General features: G+C 36.6%; 1 pseudogene; it reads left to right on the forward strand.

Moving 5' to 3' along the window:
• Positions 1–21,937, forward strand: part of LOC110265042 (uncharacterized) — a 47,720-nt pseudogene extending 25,783 nt beyond the window's left edge.
• The last annotated feature ends 4,750 nt before the right edge of the window (positions 21,938–26,687 follow it).

The following is a 26,687-nucleotide window of genomic DNA, read 5'->3' on the forward strand; positions in this document are numbered from 1 at the left end:
AAGTCAACATCTCTTTTGCAGAGGTGTTGGAAAAGAATCCCCCTTCTATGGCATGTCTAAGAAGTTTAATTTATGACAAGAAGGCCCTAAAGGGAGATGCGACTGTGGTACTGGCCAAGGAGTGTAGCGCCCTAGTTTAGAAGAAGCTGCTTCAGAAGCTGCCAGATCCTGGAAGCTTCCTAATTCCCTGTACTATAGGGACCATCACCTTTGAAAAGGCATTGTGCGACCTTGGATCAAGTATCAACCTTATGCCTTTCTCTGTGATGAAGAAGATGGGGATCCAAGAGGTGCAACCCACCAGAATCTTACTGGAGATGGCAGATAAGTCCCTGAAACGGGCATATGGCATGGTGGAAAACGTCCTTGTAAAGGTTGAAGACCTTTACCTCCCTGCGGACTTCATGATCCTTGACACTGGGGAGGACAGAGACAACTCCATCATCCTTAGAAGGCCTTTTCTAGCAACTGCAAAGGCCTTGATAGACGTGAAAAAAGGAGAACTGGTCCTGAGGTTGTGGGAGGATCATATCCTATTTAAAATGCCCAATCCCCAGTCTCCCACTGAGAAAAGAGATACTACCGTCTAACACTTAGTGTTTCAACCTTCTCTCTCAGTGTAGAGTATTACAGAACCCCCAAATATCAATCCTAAGTTTGGTGCTGGGCATCCATCACCAGCTACTGTAAACCCCGTAAAATTAGTAAATAATTAGTCAATAAATTGAATTTTAATTAGGAAAACTAAAAATACAAAAATAATATTAAAATAGGATAGAGCTCTTCAAAATGAGAATTTTGATACTAATTTCAAAAAATTTGGCCCAAAATTGGACTTGATGGGCCAAACCGGGCCCGTAGGCCCAACCGGACCCATCACTTAAATGAGTTGAAACTCATTTTCTCCTTCATTTTGGCATGCAAATGCTGCAAAGCTCAGCATGAGTAGGAAGAACATTTGAAGCTTCCAAAAACCTCACTCAAATTTCAAAATTTTCAATAACTTTTGATCCGGAGTTCCGATTGACAATCCGTTTGAGGTCACACGACCACGGCGTCGAGCTCTACAAAGCCCGATACATTGTAAGGTAAGGAATCCACATTTCCTTCCTCGATCTCCCCTGTTTCAGTTTCGAAAATCTATGAGCAAATATGTTAAAAATTGTTCAATTTGGTGTTCTAGGTTCGATTTAGCTTGCGGAGCTTATCGGGTTGGGTTGCTGTGAGTGCGGGTGCGGCAAAGATCACCTAAACCCTAGCCAAATCTTGAATTTGTTATGTAAAATCTGAATTGGGAATATATATGTGTATTATGTGTGAATTAAGTATATATACGTGCATTGCAATTGAATTGTGGGCATTTGGAAGCTTGGTGGTTGGAGCTAAGATTTTGGCTAGTTTCTCAAAGCTTGAGGGGCTGTGGTTGTGATTCGTGTGGCTGCCTTGGACTAAATATAGTGATTGGCCAAGGTATGGTTTAGGTTTCGCACGTTTAATATATAAGGTGGTGTGAAAACTTAGGCTAGAAAAACTATAGAATAAGTTGAAATGGTTTTATGCATTAAATGATTAGTTTTGTGATGTTGATGGTAAATTGATGATTAAGCTTGTGTTGGAATTAATAGGTGTGAGATGATTGGCAATAATGAGAAAGAGTTACTTGGTGTTAATGAATATATGTTACTAGAATTAAAAATGCTGAGTTGATGATGTTATTGGTATATGTTAATGAGATTTTATGGTTATGGTTTGTTGATTGGCTAATAATGATTTATGGGTGGTTGACGTCAGGATTTCTACCAGTAAAGAAATTCATAGAAACGGTTGCGTTGTAGATATAGTTTCTAAACCGGCAAAAATCTCTTCGTACAAACGTGTTGGGTGTCACTAGTAACAAACCCCTTTAAAAATTGTTAACCGAGTATTCAAACCTCGGGTCGTCTTCTCAAGGAACTGCGAGGAAGTATGTTCTTATTATTGGCTATAAAGGTTATAATCGGGGTTTAGAAGGTGAGAAGCAAGTAATCTGAATGACGAGTGAATTAAATGGCAATTAAGAATAAATAATAACTGTAAAGCGACTTTTAGCAAGGTAGAGAAATTAGAGGTCCAACTTAGTTATCTCTCTCAACAATAATGAAAGTTGAATCTAAACTCCACTTGGTCGACCTTTACCAGGGTAAGGGAAAGTCAAGGGACTAATTAAGTTGACCTTTGAATCCTAATTATTTCTTCAGAAAAGGTTGGGATTATTTAAGTTCAGCTCAATTAGCAAGATCACGATTATCAATTGTATTGAGTTTAATAACTGTTGAGTTACTAAATTCTTAACCAGAACCAAAAGGGAAAAAAGTAAAGTTGCTGGAATAATAGTAAAAATATCCTTAGATGGGAAGAAATGGTAACTTAAGTCAAAGAGAACAATCATAAACTGAAAATACCTCAATTATCATTAATTCAAATAGAAATCTGTAACATGGAATAATTCATAAATAATAATAATCAATTCAAATGTTGGAATAAATAAAGAGAAGTAATATTAAAATAAAATTAAACCTGGATCCAGAGTTACTCTTAAAACAAGAAGAAATCCTAAATCCTAAAAGCGAGAGGGAGGAGATCTCCCTCTCAACTAAATCTAATTCATTGAAAGGTGAAAATATGCGAGCTCTGTGAATGGATGCATTTCCTCACTTCATAACCTCTGGTCTATGCCTTCTGGACTTGGGTTTGGGCCAAAAAGGGCCTCAGAACTTGTTATGAGCGTTTTCTGCAATTTCTGGTGCGTGGCCTCTGTCACGCGTCCGCGTGGGTCACGCGGTCACGTCAATTGGAGCTATTCCTTGCCATGCGGTCGCGTCAGTCATGCGACCGCGTCATGTGCATTCTGCTTAAGGCGCGCGGTCGCGTCAGTCATGCGGCCGCGTCGCTGCTGATTCGTGCTTGGCACGTGATCGCATCATCCATGCGATCGCGTGGATACCAGTTTCTTTAAAGCTCTGTTTTGCTTTCTCCTTCCATTTTAGTATGTTTCCTTTTTCATCCTTTAAGCCATTTTTGCCTTAGAAAATCTGAAACTACTCAACACACTAATCACGGCATCGAATGGAAATAAAGGTAATTAAAATAATTAATTTTTAAAGCTTAGAAAACATGTTTTTCATTATATGACATAATAGGGAAGGGAAAGTGAAACCATGTAATTAATGTGAATAAGTAGGTGAAGAGTTGAATAAATCACTTTAATTAAGCACAAAAGAACTCATGAAATACGGGTTTATCAACCTCCCCACACTTAAACACTAGCATGTCCTCATGCTAAATCCAAGGTAAATAATTATGGTTGAAGTGATGGAATGTTATGAAATGCAACCTATGCTAAATGCGTCTACCTAATGAGTCATGCAATTCTAATTCATCCACTCATATATAGAGCTTACATGTAGCTAAGTTAATTCACATTCTCAGGGAGTTGTGTGTATATATATAGCCAACCCTTAAATAATAAAGTACTTTAGCAAATGAGATGGGAAAGAAAACATTGTACAAACTTGCAAAACAATTAGTAAATTTTGAGCACGGATATATGTTGATGAGTTATTGAACCCTCACTGAATTTTGTGTTTACTCTCTAGTCACTCAGTGTTTATTGGGTTTATTCACTCTATTTTTCTTTTTATTCTTAATTTCTACAGCTTTGTTTTTCATCTAACCAATCAACAATTATAGAATATAGTCATACCAAAAAGTCATGAGGTCTTAATTAAGGTTGTAATGTGGTCAAGGTAAAGGTAAGGATTTATGTATAGGGTCAAGTGAGCTAATAAGTGAATCCTTAATTAGACTAAGATCTCACCTAACATACATATTTAGCAAGATAAAACTTCTTTACCTATTTTCCCATAATTTCCCACTTATTGTTACATGCTCATGTTTTACTTTTTATTTTTATTCCATGTGCATTGTTTTCATTGGGGAATTTCTTTTTTTTTTTTTGTATTCCCTTTTATTTGGATGCTGAAAAAAATAAATTTTTTTTAATGCACATGATAACTGAATCATTTAGATTTTCTCATGAGCATGCTTCCCAAAATTTATTTTATTCCTTTTTACTTTTCTACCTTTTGTTTCTATCATCCATGTTCCCAAAAGGTTTCCCACATTTAACTCTATTTATAATTTTCTATCTTAAGCTAACCAAGGATTCACTTGGGGTTTTAATTTGTTTTTCTGCTTAAGGCTAGTAATTTGGCTAAATAGAATAAAGGGGTTTTAAAAGACTCAAGGGGGTTAACAAGGGTGATGTAAAAGGTAGGCTAATTTGGGGTGAGTGAGCTAAAATCAAATGATGGCCTCAATCATTCTCTTGGTATGTATCTATTCTATATTCTATAATTGGACATATAGATTAAAGCAAAGTAAAGAACATCAGAATAAAAAGAAATGTGACACACAGAAATGAAATTATGGTTTGAATGCAACCATATAATTTAAGCTCAAGACTCACAGGCTGTGTGTTCTCTAACTCAAGCATCATATATCATTCATATATTGTATGCAGGTTTAGTTAAAAATTCCCATTATTCTCTTGAAAAAATTATTTAGGGTAGCTTTTAAAGTTTTAATGTTCCTCCTTGATGAAATGTTGTCAACTAACATGTAATGCTATATATACAAGGTGTGGGTTATTTTGATTCTGTTAAAGTTTCTAGTTTACTTCCTTTCTATATTTTTCTATTTAAACTATACTATCTTATGCTAAAAAGGGTAAACTATACTAATTAATCCACTAATAAATCAGAATTGCCAACTAAACTAAATAACTAAAATAAACTAAATGGCTGAAGTATGAACTAAAGATGCAAAATGCAGAAAATAGAGTAAAATACACAAGTAGCAATGTATAAGTACTCAGAAAATAACAATAGAAGAAAAAGAGAAAAATACAGAAAAATATCCAAAATAAAAGAAAAAGTATGTAGTAGTTCACCAAAATAAACGCCAGAGATGGCGACCTCCCCACACTTAAAATGAAACATCGTCCTCGATGCTCAATCAAGCCTGGTGTGAAGGAATGTCATCACTGGTAGGGATGGTAACTAGGGTCTCCGTGGCGGTGGTGGGCTGAGGGTCTGGCTGCTGTGGAGGTGGGACTGACTGGAGCGGGATCTCCGGATCTGCAGCCTCTATCGGGTGCATAACCTCCTGATGTGGGGCAGCCTGCTCTGTGGTTGCCTGCTGATGAGTCTCCGCCTGGGAATGAGGCTCCTCCTCGTGCTCATCCTCTGATGGCTCTGAAGGAGTGTCGAGCTCTGAGGGGATGTCGGCGCCCTGTCTGATCATTAGCTACAGATGGGAATAGCGTCGCCTGCTGCGGCGCTCTAATCTCTCATACCGGCGCCTGTTACGGCGCTCCATCTGATCAAGCTGGCGGAATAGACGGTGCACGAGGTGATATACTGGCTCAGAGGCGGGTGGAGGTGCAGTGGTGGCAGCAGGGGCAGCTGTGGATGAAGAGGGTCCAGCAGACGGAGGGGCTGTCTCATCAGTAGCAGTGACAGGTGGTGGTCTGTAGCCCAAAGCAAGGAAGTTCCTGCTGTGCGGGATGATCTTCCTGCAGTCCGCTGTTGGTGGTCTCTCATCGGCATCCTCCCAAGGCACATCAGCCTGACGGCCTAGCCGTGTAACCAGGTAAGGAAAGGGGAGGGTGCCTCAGACGTGGGCCCTGGCCATATAATGCAGGATAAAACGAGGCAGATAAATGTCCTTACCCTCCAGCACACACCAAAGGAGGGTGATCATGGTAGCCGGGATCTCCGTCTCGTGAGTACTCGGCAGTTACTCAAGATCTGATGCCAAAGCCGAGCCTCATCATTTAAGTACACTCTCTTGATCCCTCTAGGCATAGTGGTGTTCTGACCCATCTCCCAAGGAACAGCAGGGTCGAGAGCTATCCTTGCCTTCACAGCATCCCAGTCAAACTGCATCTGGCTCATGTCCTCCTCAGCCTGTGCAAAATCGTCTAGCTGATCGAACTTGGCGGGGAGCTAGAGAATGGTCTCTATGGCCTCCTCAGTGACCAGAATTAGCTTTCCTCTCAGGTTCACTTCATCTAGGGTAGTAAGGTAGTAATTGCAATAGAATTCCCGGACCCAAGATACATTCACCTCTGTCAGTTGTCTCTCCAGAAAGTACCGGCCCCTTTGCTTGATTTGCTAAGTAGTGTATTGCTGGAGGGCCTCTGGAATCTTCAAGGTACGTTCCAGGTATAAATTTCTGGAGTTTGCAAAAGCCGGGTACTTCAGTTCACAGTACCGGTTTGCAAATTTTATAGGATCATTTGCAGGAAGCAGTTGGTTAGCTTTCTCCTGCTGTGTGAAATTCTTCTCCCGCCATGATGTATCGTGCATTAGAGAAATGATGGACTGGGAGGAATCTCCTCTCTTACGCTTGCCTTTACCTTTCCTCTGTAAAGCAGACATCCTGAAAAACAGAAAACCAGGAATTGGATAAAATCGGAAAGCAAATAGGCAATTAAATAAAGGAAATCCAAGCGGCAAAGGAGAAATAAAATAAGGAAAATGAGTAAGTGAAATATGATTCAATGAATGTTAAATGGAAAGAAAATAAGCAATATGCCATGGTTAGAAAGTTAGAGGAAAGTGAAAATAATCAGAAAAGAGATCAAAAGGGTTAGTATGGTTAGGATTGGAAAAAGAAATTAGTAAATTAAAATCAGTGAGTTAGGAAGGTAAGTGGCATAGAAAAATTCCATATAACAAGGATTCACAGGTAAGAATAGAAGTACTCATAATTTGAACAAGCATTTTATGAACCAGGAAATCAAAAAGTATGAGAAAGTCTGCCATGGCATTCATGTAGTGGTTTGGGTAAAGCAGAGGGAAACAGATTTCAAAAATGTGAAACCAAAACATGAATGAAAACAACTTTTTAAAAAAAAAATTAGGCAGCATTCCGGCTAAAATTGGATTGTCCCGGAAAATAAACAGCAATGTAATCAGTTCATATGAATTAAAAATCAAGCTGCATGTACATAGATATAAAATAAACATAAAAACTCAATGTAAACAGCAGCAACATACAAGAAAGCAGCATATGAAACATGATTATAGCAGCAACATATTTGCACATAGGGTAAAATAGAAGTAAGAACAGTGCAAGTAAACAGACCTAGATCCACTAACCACAGCCTAAGCTACCTAACAACCTAGAAATCCACTACAACATGCAAGTCTAACTATCCTAATTATGAACATAAATAGAATAAAAAAAATACAAAAAATTTACGAACAGATAAAAAATGGTTGCGTGTTGCGGAACCTGGTAAGCGGAAGGGGTGGAACAGGGAAGAAGGTGGCTGCGGCAGCGTCCGGCGTGGTGGTGGTGCACGGCGACGCGGTGGCGGCGGCGTACGGGGTGGCGGCGGCGAGGATTTGGGTTGGTGATAGAGGAAGGGAGGGGGGGCTTGCGGGTGGGTGGCGGAGGGGTGGGAGGCTGGGTTGCCGACGGTGGGGAGCGGTGGTCACGGAGACAGTGGCGGAGATGGGAGGGGAGAGGAGAAAGGGAGAAGAAGGGAGAGGAGGGGGTTAGGGCGGCGGTGTACGGGGTGGCGGTGGCGTTGGGGTGGTGGTGTGGCGGCTGGCCGGCGGTGGCTGGGAAGAAGAAGAAGAGAGAAGGAGAAGAGGGTTGGGGTGAAAGGGGAGGGCTGCGCAACTGATAGGGTTCGCGGGCTGGGGGGGTTATATTTTCGAATCCACGGGGCCGCGTGGGGCACGCAGTCGCGTGGTTGGGACGAGAATGGGAGTGACGCGATCGCGCGGAGTGCGCGATCGCATGAGAGGGGGGAAAAGAAGGGTGACGCGATCGCATGGGTTGCGCGATCGCGTCGCAGGAATTTGTGCTAAACGCACGACTCCAGCGCCGTTTCAGCGCAACTCTCTGTCTCCTTTTGGGGCGATGTGCAATCCATACGACGCGATCGCGTCGCTCATGCGGTCATGTGTGGTTGGTATTGGGCAGTGACGCGATCGCATGGGGCATGCGATCGCGTGAGCCAATTTGTGCGAAATGCACAAGGGCCGCACGATTCCAGCCCAACTTTCTGTTCGTTGGATCCTTACGCCGATATATATATATCACGCGGCCGCGTGGATCACGCGGTCGCATGGGTGGTGTTTTTCGCGATATGACGCGATCGCATGGGGCATGCGGTCGCGTCGTGCAACCACTTTTTTTTTATGCATGAAAAGTGCAGAATGCAATGACTATCATGGATGCTTATGCATGATTCCAGGTTTAATAAATAAAAATTAAAAAGGAAAAATGAAAGCAATTAACAAGAAATAATATGAAAAAGAAAGAAGCGACCATACCATGGTGGGTTGTCTCCCACCTAGCACTTTTAGTTAAAGTCCTTAAGTTGGACATTGGAAGAGTATCCTGTTATGGTGGCTTGTGTTTAAATTCGTCCAAAAATATCCACCAGTGCTTGGAATGCCAATAGCCTCCGGGGTCCCAAACTAGGCACGTAAAGCTTCTGTGCAGCTTTAAACAGATATTCAGCCTCCCGGAATGACGAATGTCAGAACATAATCCATGATCCCAAGCTGTGTTTTTAGATCCGCCTTCTTTTTGATTTGTAAGTTTCCATTCGGGCGGGTTAAAGAGTAGAGTCTCACCGTGGCGACCAAACGTTCTCTGTGATCCATGCAATTGAGCACGATACCAATCCGTGTACTTCGAGGTGAAGCGTGGAACCTTATTGAACCTGGTGCACCAGCTCTGAATACGAGCCATTTCCCTCTTACTCTTAAAGCCGCAGAGAGCTCTAAGCTGGCCATCTGTTTCAAGCAAACCATATTCAAGTGAATAAGTAAACTTATAAGTTAAGGATTTTACCCACTTGAAACTTGTATTGGGTGGTAATGGCCTTAGGATAGGTGTTTTTGGTGGTTCTGCAAGTTCCATTTCCTTGTGATCTTCTGTGAATTCTTCCACTTCCTTGTAAAGATCTTCAATTGTATCTGTATCCTGGTCAAAGTCTTCTATGTCTTCCTCATCACTCGAGTCATAGATTGGAGGTTGAGAGAAATCTACTTCCGCATCATCTTCATATTCACTTGGGGAAGATTCTTCGATCTCAGAGAATTCACTTGCGGACGCAAGCTCATCACTAGGAGAACTAGACTTGTGACTATCATCATCAAGGAAATTTGCTTCTTGGATTATTCCGTCTGACTCTTCATAAATGACTTGCCTTGGAGATTGTACGGTATCCTCCTTAGTGTCAACTGTGGCATCTTGGACGGAGTTTTCCTCAATTATGGATTCCGAAGGAAGTTCAGCATCGCCTAGATCTTCAACCAATTCAACCAACTCTTCTTCTTGAACAATGACAGCTTCTTCCACTTGTTCTAGTATGAATTCATTCTCTATCTTGTCCGCTGGAGTCTCTAGTATTTCTTTCATGCTACGCTCTTCATCGGGCTGTCCACATGGAGCTGTGGTTGATCCTTGTATATTTAAGCGCCTAGTAGCCCATTGAATTAGTGCTTGCTCCAGCTGTTGAACGGTTGTTTGAAATTTAATCATTATTTCTTTTAGGCGATCCTTTGCTTCACGGTTTTCCAGACTTGGACATGATACAAAGGAAAGTGGTGATGATCGGGAATGATTGGATTGGTATTGGGGTAAGGAAGGATCATATGATGGCGAATGGTGAAGAGAAGCTTGTGAGTGTGGTGGTTCGAGGTTATGTTGAAAGGATGGTTCATATGCACGGGGTGGGGCTTGTTGGTAGTTACAAGGTTGTCCACCATGTCTTTCAGCTGGGTATGCACGGTAGAATGGTCTCTGCCCAGGATATCTCGGAGGGTGTTGCTGCCAAAAGGGTTGATTAGATCCTCTTGGTTCCATCCATTCTTGATTGGTCTGACCTTGATGCACATTCCTGCTGTAACTTTTATTTCTTTTAACAATATTAGAACCAAACTCAAAGCGAGAGGGGTGAGAGTTCATAGTAGCAAATAAAGATAAAGAGGAAAAACGAAAATAAATAAACAGGCAAAAGGAAAATATTTACAATAACCAATAATAAGGCACACGTTAGCAGTTCCCCGGCAACGGCGCCATTTTTGATGTCGGGATTTCTACCAGTAAAGAAATTCATAGAAACGGTTACGTTGTAGATATAGTTTCTAAACCGGCAAAAATCCCTTCGTACAAACATGTTGGGTGTCACTAGTAACAAACCCCTTTAAAAATTGTTAACCGAGTATTCAAACCTCGGGTCGTCTTCTCAAGGAACTGCGAGGAAGTATGTTCTTATTATTGGCTATAAAGGTTATAATCGGGGTTTAGAAGGTGAGAAGCAAGTAATCTGAATGACAAGTGAATTAAATGGCAATTAAGAATAAATAATAACTGTAAAGCGACTTTTAGCAAGGTAGAGAAATTAGAGGTCCAACTTAGTTATCTCTCTCAACAATAATGAAAGTTGAATCTAAACTCCACTTGATCGACCTTTACCAGGGTAAGGGAAAGTCAAGGGATTAATTAAGTTGACCTTTGAATCCTAATTATTTCCTCAGAAAAGGTTGGGATTATTTAAGTTCAGCTCAATTAGCAAGATCACGATTATCAATTGTATTGAGTTTAATAACTGTTGAGTTACTAAATTCTTAACCAGAACCAAAAGGGGAAAAAGTAAAGTTGCTGGAATAATAGTAAAAATATCCTTAGATGGGAAGCAATGGTAACTTAAGTCAAAGAGAACAATCATAAACTGAAAATACCTCAATTATCATTAATTCAAATAGAAATCTGTAACATGGAATAATTCATAAATAATAATAATCAATTCAAATGTTGGAATAAATAAAGAGAAGTAATATTAAAATAAAATTAAACCTGGATCCAGAGTTACTCTTAAAACAAGAAGAAATCCTAAATCCTAAAAGCGAGAGGGAGGAGATCTCCCTCTCAACTAAATCTAATTCATTGAAAGGTGAAAATATGCGAGCTCTGTGAATGGATGCATTCCCTCACTTCATAACCTCTGGTCTATGCCTTCTGGACTTGGGTTTGGGCCAAAAAGGGCCTCAGAACTCGTTATGAGAGTTTTCTGCAATTTCTGGTGCATGGCCTATGTCACGCGTCCGCGTGGGTCACGCGGTCGCGTCAATTGGAGCTATTCCTTGCCACGCGGTCGCGTCAGTCATGCGACCGCGTCAGTCATGTGGCCGCGTCGCTGCTGATTCGTGCTTGGCACGCGATCGCGTCATCCATGCGATCGCGTGGATACCAGTTTCTTTAAAGCTCCGTTTTGCTTTCTCCTTCCATTTTAGTATGTTTCCTTTTTCATCCTTTAAGCCATTTTTGCCTTAGAAAATTTGAAACTACTCAACACACTAATCACGGCATCGAATGGAAATAAAGGTAATTAAAATAGTTAATTTTTAAAGCTTAGAAAACATGTTTTTCATTATATGACATAATAGGGAAGGGAAAGTGAAACCATGCAATTAATGTGAATAAGTAGGTGAAGAGTTGAATAAATCACTTTAATTAAGTACAAAAGAACTCATGAAATACGGGTTTATCAGTGGTTATCAATGAATTGAGGAAATGAGTTAATAAATTTTAATATGGTAGCTTGTAGTTGGAAGGGTGGAATTTTGAATAATGTATGAGTTTTATGAATTGGTGTGAGTATTAATGTGTTAGTAGATAGTATTAATGAAATAGGGGCATGATATGTTATAAATGTGCAGGTTTTATGGGTAAGGAATGTGAATTTGGTAAAAAGTGCGGTTTGGTGTGTTTTGGTAAAAAGTGAATTTTTGATGAACTTTGGAAGTCCATAACTTACTCCATAAATTTTGGATGCAAATGGGGTTTGTTTTAAATTAAAGAATGTTTGATAAGCTTGAGATTGATATAAAGTTAATCAGTGCGAAAAATGAAATTTTGAATGTTACAGCAGAATCAGGTTTTTCTGGTGTGTGCCCACGCACACAATTGTGCGCACGCACCCAACAGAAGCGAAATATTTACTTGTTTGTACGCACGCCTTATGCGCACACACACCTGGTGGTTTTCAGAAAGTGTGCGTACGCACACCCTTGTGCGCACGCACACACCAGGATATGCTTTCTATTGGTGGTGCTCGCAGGGACTGAGGCGCACGCACACCAAGTGATTCCTGGCTAGTGTGTGCACACACGCATTCGTGCGCATGCACACGTTCTTCTTTCTTTTTAAGTTGTGCGCACGCATACATGTGTGCGTACACACACACTATGTTTTCCAGCACCTGTGTTGTCATGATCTAAACATGGTTTTGAACCCCTAAACCCCTATTTTTGCCCTGTTAACCTTAGATCTTATTGGTAAGCTTAGTAATTAGTGGAAGATAGGAGTTTACGGTAACTTGGGGATGAAGTAAGAGGTAAGAATGATGAATTATAAAAGGAGGAGGCGTATATGTGAATGAATTATGATGTTAAGGCTTAAATGATTGACTTTCTGCATTACGAGATGTATGAGGTAAGTAAGAAGATAATGTAAGAAGTTGAGAATTAATGATGTTAATCAACCAAGAATAATATAATGTATGAGCAATGAGTTAAGTAAAGTTGAGAATGATGAGATGAGATATGAATTGGTGTCGAGAATGAAACTGATAATTATGAGAAATGATTGAATAACTTGGCCTTGGGGTGTTGTCCCCGTGTTAGCCGGGATTTTTCCCGTGGTTGTTGTTGAGCTTGGGGTATTGTTTTTCTCATGTCAGCTAGGGCTGTTGTCTCTTCTCCCCATGTCAGCTTGGAATTCGTCCCATGGATATTATTGAGCTTGGGGGCGTTCTCCTCCCCATGTCAGCTTGGGGATTCTCCCCATGGTGTATTTTGAGCTTGAGAACATGTCGGGATGGCTACGTAACTGACAGTTGATATCAACAGCCATAGGACAGGCATGCATCATGTGCACATTGTTTGAATTGCTTGTTTGTGAACTATTTGGGAATGCCTACGTGATTATAACATGATATCTGTTGTACTTGTTATCTGTATTACTTGTAAGTTACTTGTGCTTGCCTTGTTTGCTTATTTGTCTGTATAAACTAATTGGTGATGGAGGAGCGGAGGAAGGGTGGACCGGTTTGGAGTTAATGTTAGGTTTAAAATATGTAAGGCTAGAATTCATTAGGTCACCTACCCCTTTTTATGGCTTCTGCTTAGAAAGTAAGTTTTATAATTGTATGATGGAGTTCTAGGATTGCCTCTGGCATTCCCAAGACCGTATTTATTATATGCGTGGCACCTTTATCATGCTGAGAACCTCCGGTTCTCACCCCCATACTGTGTTATTGTTTTCAGATGTAGGTCGAGAGGCTTCTCGCTAGGCGCCTGGATCCCTGAAGCGGAGCGGTCCCTGGGTTATTTTGGGTTTTCAGTTTGTGTATGTATATATATATATATATGTACTAGCTTGCTCTCCAAGAAACTTCATTATTTTGTTCCTCATAGAGGTGAAAGGAGAGTTAGGGTCCTGTTTCTGTATTTTGGGTACTTGGGATACTTATGTATATATATGTGTAAATATTCTCCGATCAGCCTTGGCTTTGTAGGCTGAGTCAGGAGTTAGTTATGTTGTATTCTTGGATATCTATCCACTCTTTTGCTTATTCATAATTATTATCTTTAAGCTTCTTCACATGCAAGTTATTCCGTTTCCGGAGCGTTGCACTTTTTATTTTACAAGTTTTGTTTTACCCATTTTTCAAGGCTCCTAGTTTATTATATTCTTTCTACTATTATATGTATGTATTTTATTTTAGCAGTCATAGCACCTCGCCACCTCTGTTTTACATCCTAGGTGTAAAGCTCTGTGTGGTAGGGTGTTACAGCTACAAAGGAAGGAGGCACCAAGAAGAAGGTACCCAAGGGTTGGCAGAACAAGAAGATTCCGACCGAACACTTCTCACTAGGAATGAAAGTTGTCTTCACTAAAAGTCTAGTAGTTTCACATGCTATGAGCCAGATCCTGTCTCTGGAGCATGTTGAGCTTATTCATGAGAGCAAAGGAAGAAAGTTCACCATGAGGGGTGAAGATCTGAGCCCCTATCAACCTCCGTAAAGGAGCTGTCCGTCAAGCTAACGACGATAAAGAAGCGTTTGTTGGGAGGCAACCCAACCATACGTATAGTCTTTCTTTCTTCTATTTAATTTAGCTTAAGTTCATATTATTTTATTTTTTTATTAATTTCCATAGTTTTTCCTTGCTATTTAACGTTTGTGATTATGTGTAGCACTTAGAACAGGAACAACACGCTTGGAGTGGAAACAGAACAAAGTGGATTTTAGTACCCAACCAAAGTGAGTCCAAAGTGGATTTTAGCACTCCTTAGCTTAGTTTCATTTATCTTTGTACATTTTAATTTTAAATTAACATATTTTACGGTTAGTATCTCCTATTTAAAGAGGATATCATTTAGGTTTAAACACACACTTGGATCATCAACTTTTACTATCAGATATCTAAGTTTTCTCTATAAATTATGGGCAAATAAACCTCCTAGGTTAAGGTTAGGAGCTCTGCTTATCCTATGGATTAATATTATTACTTCTCTATTTTAATATATGTTTGATTCCATTCTATGATGTATTGTCGTTCTTCATCTTATGAATTTGGGGTGCAACAAGAGTATGACCCCTTATTCTACATGAGTTCTTGCGAGTCATGACCTAGATAGTATTGAGTTAAAGCATGAGAATACATCACCTGAACCAATAATTTATCTGAGTTAATTTTTATATATGACATAAAATCTCATTAGTCATGGATGATGAGGTTTCTGTGGCGCTAAGGCTAGAATACTGAGCTTCAATCTTTGATCCGAAAGTTCTGACCTTGTCTATGGCACTTTAAGTAGGATCAAGGGAAAATGAATTGCGTGAGCTTCATCTTCGTTCATGTTAAAATAACATTGACAACGATGTTTGATATGGATTAGAGGAGATTAATTGACCACGACCAATGGCGTTAATCAATTACAGCTTTGCCATAGAATGAATCATTCATTGTTAAAGTAGTCAGTAAGAAGTATTGATCCGGAAAGATAAAGCATCTCCAAAGCCTTAACTGAGTTCTCATTATTGTTTCTACGTTAATTCTTTACTGCTTTCTTTGTTACTTTGTTTTATGCACCTACAACAACAACCACTATCTTTCTATTCTCCTGACTAAGAAGTGCAGGATAACCATTGCTTGCTTAATCCAACAATCCTCCTGGGATCAACCTTCACTCACCTGAGGTATTACTTGGACGACCCGGTGCACTTGCCGGTGAAGTTGTGCGAGTTCAATTTCACGCAACAGGGACTTATGTGTATGCACAGATGTGTGTGTACACACACTTGCTGATTTTTCCACTTGTGCGTACGCATAGGAGGTTGCGCGTACGCACACTTGACTGTACGCTTCTCCTTTTTTTTCATGAAATCTTCCTTTTTGCATGCTTCCTTCCACTTTTGCCTAGCCATTCTTGCCTCCAGGACTTAAAATCAATTAACAAAACATATCACGGCATCGAATGGAATAAAAATGGAATTAAAATGATCAATTTAAGCACAAAAACACATGTTTTCACATTTAGGTTCAAATTCGAGAGAAATCACAAAATATGCTATTTTGGTGAATAAGTGTGAGTTTATATGATGAAATCCATCCAATCCAAGTCAAAATTTATCAAATATGGACTCACCAAATGGCTACTGCACAAGCAATAGTTGCTGCCCAAGCACTTCAAGCCCATGCAACTTAGGTGCATGCTCAATCAGTAAAAGATTCAATTGGTATGTTGTGGCGTGTTAATTTTGTTCATTGCTGTGTTTGGTATTACAAAGCTCTTAAACAAGAAGTGCTTTCTGTTGGTGACTTTTTGTCATGTTCAGTAGTTACATCTTTTTATGTTGTTCTTATTTTCCGTTTAAGTATTTCTTGCTTCATTCTTATCATCTATGGTAACTTAATCAAGCTCTCCTGAAAAAGCTAGTAAGAATGATGCATTGAAAAAAACTCTCCAAGATAGCAATCTGAGTCCACTTCTCACTGTTGAACAGCTAAAACAACTCTTTGGCTTCTGTGGCACAGTTGTTGAATGCACAATTGCTGATTCAAAGCATTTTACTTATATAGAATATTCAAAACCTAAAGAGGTAACTGCTGCTCTGGCATTAAATAACATAGATGTCGGTGGTCAGCTTCTGAATGTTGAGATGGCAAAATCTCTTCCGTAAAAATCATCTGTTGTGAATTCTTCCCTTGCTTCATCATCTCTTCCTTTGATGATGCAGCAAGCTGTGGCAATGCAACAAATACAATTCCAATAAGCTCTGCTTATGTAACAAATCATGACTGCACAGCATGCTGCCAATAAAGCCACCACCATGAAGTTTGCAACAGAGGTAGCAGAAGCCCGAGCTGCTGAAATAAGTAAGAAACTGAAAGTTGATGGACCTGAAATTGAAGAGAAAAACAAAACAAACTAGGTCTATTTACTTGTCAAATTTTTGTAGTGTAATTGTTCTATTGGTTCTTCTCTTGACTATTCATTTTCAATGCTTTTATTTTTGCAACTAATTCATTTTAGGGTGCCATATGAACCCATTAGAGTAATGCTTGAAATAGATTTATAAGTTTGGTAAAGGTGCCTGAGGTTTCTGTCATTTTGATATTTTAGGAAAATAAAATAAAATCATAATTTTGTCCCCATTTTAAAAGTTTTCATTTAGTGATATATGTTTTAGAGTAAAGTATCATTTTTGTACCTAACATTTGGGGAAAGTCTCAAAGTTGTCCCTAACGTTTGAATCGTCCTATTTAAGTCCCTAACGTTTTAAAATTGATTCAATATTGTCCTGTCGTTAGGGATCCGTTAACAGAATTGACGGCGGGACAAAATTGAGACAATTTCGAAATGTTAGGGACTTAAATAGGACGAAAATATTGGGGAAAAAATGATACATAGAAATAAATTTTAATTTTATCCTTCAATAATATCAATTTTTTACTATACATAGTATTCAATTATTTTTTAATCACTTCTAAGTAAATTACACTTAATCACATTACTTTCATTCTAAATAAATTAATTTTTTTTTTATAATTTTACTCTTAAAGATTTTTAGTTATCATAAATTTGTAGAATGACTAGTATATAAACTTATGGAAAAGAAAAAAATAATATATATATATATATATACAATAAAATATCAATTATACCTTTTGTCTCTAATGTATCAAAATTCTTTAAAATTATAAAAAAATAAATTTATTTAAAATAAAAATAATGTGATTAAGTGTAATTTACTTAGATGTAATTAAAAAATAATTGAATACTATATACAGTAAAAAATTGATATTATTGAAAGATAAAATTAAAATAAAATTTATTTTTATGTATCATTTTTGTCCCCAACGTTTTTGTCCTATTTAAGTCCCTAACGTTTCAAAGTCGTCTCAATTTTGTCCCGCCGTCAATTCTGTAAACGGATCCCTAACGACAGGACAACATTGAGTTAATTTTGAAATGTTAGGGCCTTAAATAGGACGATTGAAAAATTAGGGACAACTTTGGGACTTACCCTAAACGTTGAGGACAAAAATGATACTTTACTCTATGTTTTACTATATTTAATAATTTTGAGTTTAGTAGGAATGCAATGTATCCTTTACTTATATATATATATATATATATATATATATATATATATATATATATATTGCCTTTATATTATAGAAGCTTGTAGTTTTATGTGTCATAGCTGTGAGGTTGAGTAGCATATCTCTTTATTGTGAATATTCATTCTCATCAATCTTAAGGGTTTTTCCCACAATGTGTGCAATTACTGTGCATAGTATTCTAAAATTGTTGCATGTTGATTTGTCTTTAAAATATATGGTTGAATGATTGTGGAACAAGAAAAGTTTAGATTAAGGTGACAAAATCTTATTTGTATATTATTTCTTTTTGTCCTTCATTGTCATATGCTAACAAAGGTCTCTAATTCATTAATTCAATTTCCATTTTCAGGTCTCCTTCTCCTCGTCGTGCAAGATCTAGATCAAAGTCAAGATCTCCTGTTAGTTATCGAAGAAGGAGGAGGTCTCGTTCCCACTCTCCTACTCGCTATAACAGGGGTCATCGGTCCTGATCACCAGTCAGGTTCCATCATTATTCAAGCTGTGAAAGTGATCGAAGGTCCTATAGAGACATTAGAGAACACAATGATAGAAGAAAAAGACATAATTCAAATAGATACCTTGATCGGCATTCATCTGCTTCAAGAAGGAATAGGAGTAAGAGCGTGAGAAAGTAAATCCAGGCATAGTAAGCGATCAAGATTGAAATCTGTGGATGATAAGCAATGCTTGCCTGAGAAATCAGATGAAAGTAAGCATAGAAGGTCAAGGCCTAGTGATAAAAGGCCTTCTAGACCAAGATCAACGGAAAGTAAGAATGAAATTAATGAAAGAAAATGAAAAAAAATCAAAACTGATAGGTCAAAGCATCATCACACTAAAAGAAACAGGTCAAGATCTGTTGAAGGGAAGCATCGCACTAAAGATAAATTGGGTGATAGTAAAGATAAAAAATTGAGCATCACAATAGAAGACGTTCCAGGTCAATATCATTAGAGGTTTGGCAGCTCATCACATAAAGAATTGGATGAAAGCAATTTTGAATAGAGAAAACTCAGGTCTAAGTCTCCTGAAGAAAAGTGTCACACTTGTGTTAAATATAGAAGCAAATATGAAAGATCAGAGAAGGCCTTGTTACCTTAGAGACAATGATTGCACATCTGATAGAGATAGAGGTTCGCCAAGATATTTAACTATGATGGATAAATGCATACTATCTCCACCTTCTATGCAATTAAAAATAGTAGATGCTCAAATTCAGTTATGCAATCCATTTTAGATATGATTTCACTATGTCATCATACTTGATTGCTGATGTCATGAATTATAACCTTTGCATTCTTCATGCCATAACTTAAATATACCCGACTAAAAGTAATTTATGTCTTAATTGATATTGAATGCAAATTTTGGAATGGAATTATAGTAGTTTGATTGTTGATGTTACATCTAAATTTTAACTTTGGTTATTTCATGTATCTCTGATTTTTGTTGAAAACAGTTCTTGTTTTTCATAATCTTTGATATTTTCTTGCTGAGTAGAATAAGTAAATTATTTATTAATTCTTAATGAAGTAGTTTGGGTGTAAAGTGAAGGCTTCATTTATTCAGATATGTTTCACTTCAGATTTTAAATTGATGGGATTCATAAATTTTATCTCTATTGTAATGAGTTTTACCCTTTGCTAGTAACTTCCAATATTATTCCAAATATGAGGACTTGTCTAGCTTACAACGCAGAAGTGGTTCAAGGAATAGAAATGTTAGAGTGAAAATTAAGCTTCATCTAAATTTAAATATAATTGAACTAAAGACAAAAACATGAATTTTCAAAAAGAGTCTATAGAAAATATAGTGCATAATAATTTTTTAAGTAAAAGAGATGGAGCTATCAACTCTTAATATAAACCAAATATGACTATATGATAATTACGAATTTTTTTTATTTGTCCACTTATTATACGTGACAAGTTTTAATTTCTCTTGTTTCAACGAGTTATACTATATATATTAATAATAGTATTACAATTTAGCATATGTAATTATTTAAATTAAGTTAGTATTTGACCTTTTTAATTAGGTACTCTTTAGGTATATCTTAAGTATTCTAATGTATATAGCTTATTAGAATAAGTTCATTTGAGTTTGGGTATTTGGTATTTTATGTGAATAATAATAATAATAATAATAATAATAATAATAATAATAATAATAATAATAATGTCAGATTTCATAAACAAATATGAGGAGAGGAATGCATAATGTCACACTCTGAAAAGGCATCTCAGAACTAAAATTTGAACTGTTATTATAATTTTCTTTGGCATGGTCATACCTTGTTTCATTGAAAATAACATAATATTTGGACATTCTTTGCAGGATACAACAATTTTATGTCCAGAAACTTTCTTTACCATAGAGATAGGACGAGCCAGAAGACATTCTACTGTTTCCCTATCTTTATGAGGTAGTCTTGACTATGATAAATCTAGTGATAATTATTTAGTAGTAGTAGGATGGGACGACAAACATGAATAAAGACTTCAGTGAGATTATTTTTCTGTTAGAACCAATTCCTAAAAAGATATTGGAAAAGGAAGAATGAGGAAAGTGAAGTGAAGGGTTAAAATTGACTATTTACTCTATATTAATAATAGTATTATAAGTTAGCATATGTAATTATCTAAATTTAGTTAGTATTTGACTTTGTTAATTAGGTATTTTTTAAGTACTCTTAAGTACTCTAATGTATATAGTTTAGGAAATATTTCAAGTGCACTAGGAGTACCGGTGCTTCAGTTGTTTTAATCGTTGATTTGAATTATAAAAAATATATATAATATATATTAATTGAAATCAACCGTTAAAATAATTGGTGCACCGGTACTCTCCGGTGCACTTGAAATGTTTCCTATAGTTTATTAGAGTTAGTTTATTAAGATTTGGATATTTGGTATTTTACGTAATGAGTAAAAATGTATATATATAAGATAATGGTGATAATAAAAGTATGATTTTATCCCTCAAAATTTTTTATTTTATTTTTATATTAAAGTAACTATTTTTAATTTTAATAACTAACTAATTAGTTTATATTTATTATATTATTATATACTATATGTATTTATTGAGAAAATAATATTAATAAATATTATATAATCATAAAAAAATAATTAAAAGGAGGTTACTTATCTCATTATCTATCTATCTATCTATCTATTTATCTATCTATCTATCTATTAAAGATTTAAAAAATGGTACAATATTAATATGTTTCATGTGTGCAGTGATGATGTGTTGGCGACAGCAAACAAGTTTAGCGGAACTCGTGACAACTTCAAGTCATTAATTTTTAAGGAATGAGTGCATGGGGATGTAAGTGCATAATTAAACTACTATCTCTAACATACTTTTAATTTTTAATAAATTTATTAATTATCATATAGATGTTGAATTTGGTGGCTACTATGCTAACCGTGCAGGAGAAAGGAATAGAATGTCAAACACACTGGTATTTGCCAGTTGTGTTTTCAGTACGTCATGTCTTTTTCAAGTTTATACAGTTTTTATTTATTTTATCTTATTGTAAAATTAGGGTCACTGACTTAGTCTCTAACTATTAAATTCAGCAATTCATACTGGAATGTGATACTAAAATTGAAGTTTTGTTGAAATATTATAAAAAAAGAATTCATAAAAAAAGTTGATGAAGGTCTAAAAAATGTATATGATTTATTGTAATTTTTTATTTTTTTATTATTTAATGACCTTTATCTTTATGAACTGATCTATACTTTTTATTTTAAATTTTTTTGTATCTTGTAATATTCTAATACGTGAAAGTTGGTACTAAATTTTTTTACCTGTCAATGAGAACAACACGAATTGGTATCTGGTTATTTTTTATCTGTGCAATCATCAAACAATTCTGCTAGATTCTCTACTGATTGTTTCAAATAAAGAGGAAAAGGGATTGAGTATTGTAAAGCTGGCAAATTAACTTTTTCCATCTTCACTTTTATGACATTTTTTTAAAGGTTTCAAATATCATTATTTATTTAATTTTTTTCTATATGAATAGGCAAAATATATGGAAGATATGTTCAAGTATGACTCGTTCTATAAATACAACACTCCATTTAGGTCAATGAGACTTGATTTTGCATTTGTGGATACACTAGAAACAGAAGAACAAGCTCCTGGCTCATAAGAAATGTCTATATTTCTGTTTTTCCTAATCGCATCTTATTTAACACAGTAATGATTGTGGGGGTATGGGTGGCAATGTTGATGACAAACTATAGAAAGACGTATAGTTATACAATAAATGTAATTTTTTTTGCTTAAAAAAATGGTACCTCATTTACTAATATGTAAGGTTTTGCTGGTAACCTAAAATATTTATATTTTTTAGGTTAATGATGGTACAAGGATGCGACTTGCGTTGGATTTGATTCTAAGGCCCCACAACTTGATGCTGCATAATGTCATTGACTCTGCTACCAGGAATTACAATAAGTATAAACAAAAAGATTCAAATAAAAATAAAAAATACATAATTGTCATATAGTCAGATTTGGTTTATATTAAGAGTTGATAGTTTCATCTCTTTTACTTAAAAAATTGTTATGCACTATATTTTCTATAGACTCTTTTTGAAAATTCATGTTTTTGTCTTTAGTTCAATTATATTTAAATTTAGATGAAGCTTAACTTTTACTCTAACATTTCAATTCCTTGAAGCACTTCTGCATTGTAAGCTAGGAAAGTCCTCATATTTGGAATAATATTAAAAGTTGCTAGCAAAGGGTAAAACTCATTCCAATAAAGATGAAATTTATGAATCCCATCAATTTAAAATCTGAAGTGAGAGACATATCTGAATAAATGAAGGCTTCACTTTACACCCAAACTACTTCATTAAGAATTAATAAATAATTGACTCATTCTGTTCAGCAAGAAAATATCAAGGATTATGGAAAATAAGAATTGTTTTCAACAAAAATCAGAAATACATGAAATAACCAAAGTTGAAACTGAGAAGTAACATTGATGCTCGGTTTCTTGTACGGTTTAGAATTTCACAAATAAAATTTCGTCGCAAGTATAGTTCTAAACCAACAAAGAATCCTCACATGCAAAAATATTGGTTGTCACAAGTACAAACCCCAATAAGAATTAACCGAAGTATTTAAACCTCGGGTCGTCTCACAAGGAATTGCAATGAAGTGCTCAATTATTGCCTATGAAGAACAAGGGGTTTGATTTGTAGTTAACAAGAAAAGTAAATAACAAGAAAGTAAATGACAAGAACTAATAAAGAAAGGCAAACAACTCTTGGCTAAGCATAGGAATTGAGATCACCATCCTTGTCAACAAACCATATATTGACAATTATGAGGAACCAAGCTCATTAAGTGTACTTCTATGCTTGAAGTATGTTAAATGGCTTGATCAACATCAATCCATAAGTCCCAACCTAGCTACTAATTGACTTAGTAGTGGGCTAGTAGCAATGGTTATCAAATTGACCACCAAGACTTCTCAAATCACCAATTCAATGAGACCCAATGACTCAAGGTCACTCAATTCCCTTAGCCTAGGCCAAGAGTAAAGAAAAATACTCAATAATCAAAGGAAACATTTTATCAAACACGTAGTGTGCAAGAAAAGTAAATATCACAAAATGCAAGAATTAAAAAACCCACAACTAACATAAGCAAGAAATCAATAATAAACAGAATAATTAACCATAAGAGCATAAAAGAAATATAAATTGTATTAAAGGAAATCCAAATCCAACATGAGCATTCACAAACATAAAATGACATCAAAGGGAAATTAACACTACAAACTAAGAGAATCAAGATGTAGAAACAAGAAATTGTAAAGGAAACAAGATGAAATCAAGTAATCAAATTTAGATCCAGGAGAAATTAACCTAATCCTAACCTAATTCTAGATAGAAGAGGGAGCTTCTCTCTCTAGAAAACTAACTAAAGGCTCATCATGACTAACTAAGTGCTCCCCCCTTTGCTCAATCTTCAATTCTACATCAAATACCCTCATAAATGAGTTGGAATTGGGCATGGGCAGCTTAGAAATCGCCCCCAACGATTTCACTTTAAGTGGGTCATGTGCGAACATCAACGCGTGCGCGTCGCTGGCAAAATCTCTACTCACGCATATGCGTGCTTGATGCGTGCGCGTTGTAACACCCTAACTACCAAAGCTCACACTTCCGGCTGCACGACTCTGATAGCTCGGACATTACGACGACACTTATACTATTTAATACTAAAATATGAGCCTGTTTGAAACTTTAAACCACAATACCGCTCCCAAAAAGTACTTTTGTTCGATAACATACAACGTACGTCCATACATACCATACAACTTACAGAAACTCATAAAGAGTACATCCATATATATACACATACATATATATAAATAATATTACAGACATTAACCAATACAATTCCTATCCCTCTTACAGATTATATCAAGATAAAGGCGAGGGTACAATAAACCATAACTAAAACAATATAGAGCATCACAACAACAATTAAATAAACTCTTCGTGACTTCTGCGCCCATATCCTGAAAGGGGAAAAATGTAGGGGGGGTGAGAACATCATCCTCGAAAGGGTTCTCAGTAGAGGGTTTTTGGGAATTACTGTAATAGGATATGTGAGTATAAACCGTACCAGTGATTAATAACCGTCTTATGCCTCCTTTTCAAAAACAACGGTTTACAATAAAAATAAAGTCGGAAATCTTTTCTGAAAGAGGAACCATTCAATTCTCAAAAACTCAAAAGCCTTTCAAAACGATTTATCTATGCTGAAACAAAATAGCCTTTCATATTTTATTCCAAACCAGAAACACAAAACCGAAATCAACCATCGGTTCATCTCATTCCAACCACGGCCCTAGGCCCAAACAATCCAACCATCAACCAATCACCACAATCCAACAGAGTCCCAGATGCAAACACAGATAGGAAGTTCAAGCACAAACAAACAGTTATTACAAGTAGAACAGTTAGCAATTAATCACATAGGCAAACCAAGTATAATATGCACACCCAACCAATGTCACACAAATGCATATGATGCATGCCTGTCCCTAGTGGCTGATGATATCATCTGTCGGTTACCAAGCCAACCCGACGTGTCCGGTAGCTAACCCGGACACAGTCTCTCTGTTGTGCTTTATTATCATTAGAGGGTATCTGCGCCGTGTCGCCATTAGAGGGCATCGGTGCCCTGTCACCCTTACAACCAGAGAGAAAACACAAGCATACTCGCATACAACATTCATCTCAGCCATCCGGCTTAAATTCACAATTCATTCGATTGCATACATGCATTTGTACTCAACCATGGATCACCATCCATCTCAGCCATCCAGCTCACGGTTCAATCCAGAACCAGCCAATTTATCAATAAATACAGCCCTTCGGCTTAAGTTCATAATTCATAATCAGTCATACGGCTCATAACTCATTCGGCAATCAGCCATAGTTCAATAGCATACACGGCCATTCTGGCTCACAACAAAACAACACTTCCACCATTCAACATCATCAAATTCATAAAACCGGCATTTAAGCCATAAATCACTTTTCTCAAGCCATTTCACTTTGAAATCAAATTTCAACTCTTTTTAGCCTTGGCTTTAAAGATCTCATTTCTCAAATCATCTCAGGCTCATAAGCCAAATTTACTCAAAGTGGGTTCCCTTTTTAAAACAAAGCCACTCTCGGCATTCTCTTTCCAAAACTTCCAAAACCATGGCAAGTTAAGGATTTATTTCAAAGTATTCAAAATCACCCATACAACAATGGGATTTCATAACAAAAGTTTCTCGGCAGAGTCCCAAGTCTTTAGGGGAGAATAACATAACTCATTTCGCCAAACTCATTTAAAATCATTAAAACATTGGCTTTCTGATTTGAGTAAGCAAATAGGATCTAAGCCAAACCGAGTCATGTAATCATTTACTTCTTTCAAAGCCGTTTCCTTTACTTAGGCAAAACCAACTTCAACCCCCATGATAATTCTAGAACGTTTCAACTGTCCAAAATTGTTTTAGTCTTGCAAGAATTCAGAATTCAAAGAGTACTTAAAACCTTTCTCAAAAAATTTTAAAATGAAACTTATCAATAGACATTCAGGTTCTTTCAAAGTCATTGAAACTTCTTTAATTGAAACCCCCAAGTCAAATTCAAAGGCATAAACCCTTTTCACATCCAAACAGCTTTAAAACACAAGTTTCATCTAAATAACCTTCTCCTGAAAGAGATACAATGCCTTTCTTAAGAAGCAAGACTAAATCACAATTTCCTCTTTATTAATTCATTTCGAAAGCATGAATCATCCTTTTCTCGATAATTCAAATAAAATAGTAGAAGTCTTTAACTCATCATTTTCCAGACAACATTTCAATAAAGACTTGGATTTTATAGAAATTTCGGCAGCACCTCCCCTAAAACTTGGACTTTTGCCACCCGGTTCGGGTCCCAACTAAACTGTTTCTCATTCCTTTTCAACAGTTCAAAACCAGAAATCAATTCAAAAGCAAGCTAAATCCAACAGTCGCCTCAGTGGCATATCTCAAGGAAACCATTTCAGAAATCAACTCAATATCAACCGATTTAACTCATTTCCAAAGCTTTAAAGAATCGGTTCAGCAATAAATCATTTATCAAAACCAAATCAGTTAAAGTAATCCAGGCTGAATTTCAAGAGTATTCTATCTTTCATATCATCAAAATAATTGACTCAATTCAAACCAATCCTCGACGGATTAAACTCATTTCAAATCTTTAAAGAATCAACTTCAAACATTACATTTCATAAGCCACACAACAATTCAGCCAAACCAACATCCATAGTCATTCGAGTCAATCAAATAATACATAAGGCAGATACAATCACCAAATACACAATATCTCA

Source organism: Arachis ipaensis, chromosome B7, assembly GCF_059453495.1.
Source record: "Arachis ipaensis isolate K30076 ecotype BB chromosome B7, ASM5945349v1, whole genome shotgun sequence".
Lineage (NCBI taxonomy): Eukaryota > Viridiplantae > Streptophyta > Magnoliopsida > Fabales > Fabaceae > Arachis > Arachis ipaensis.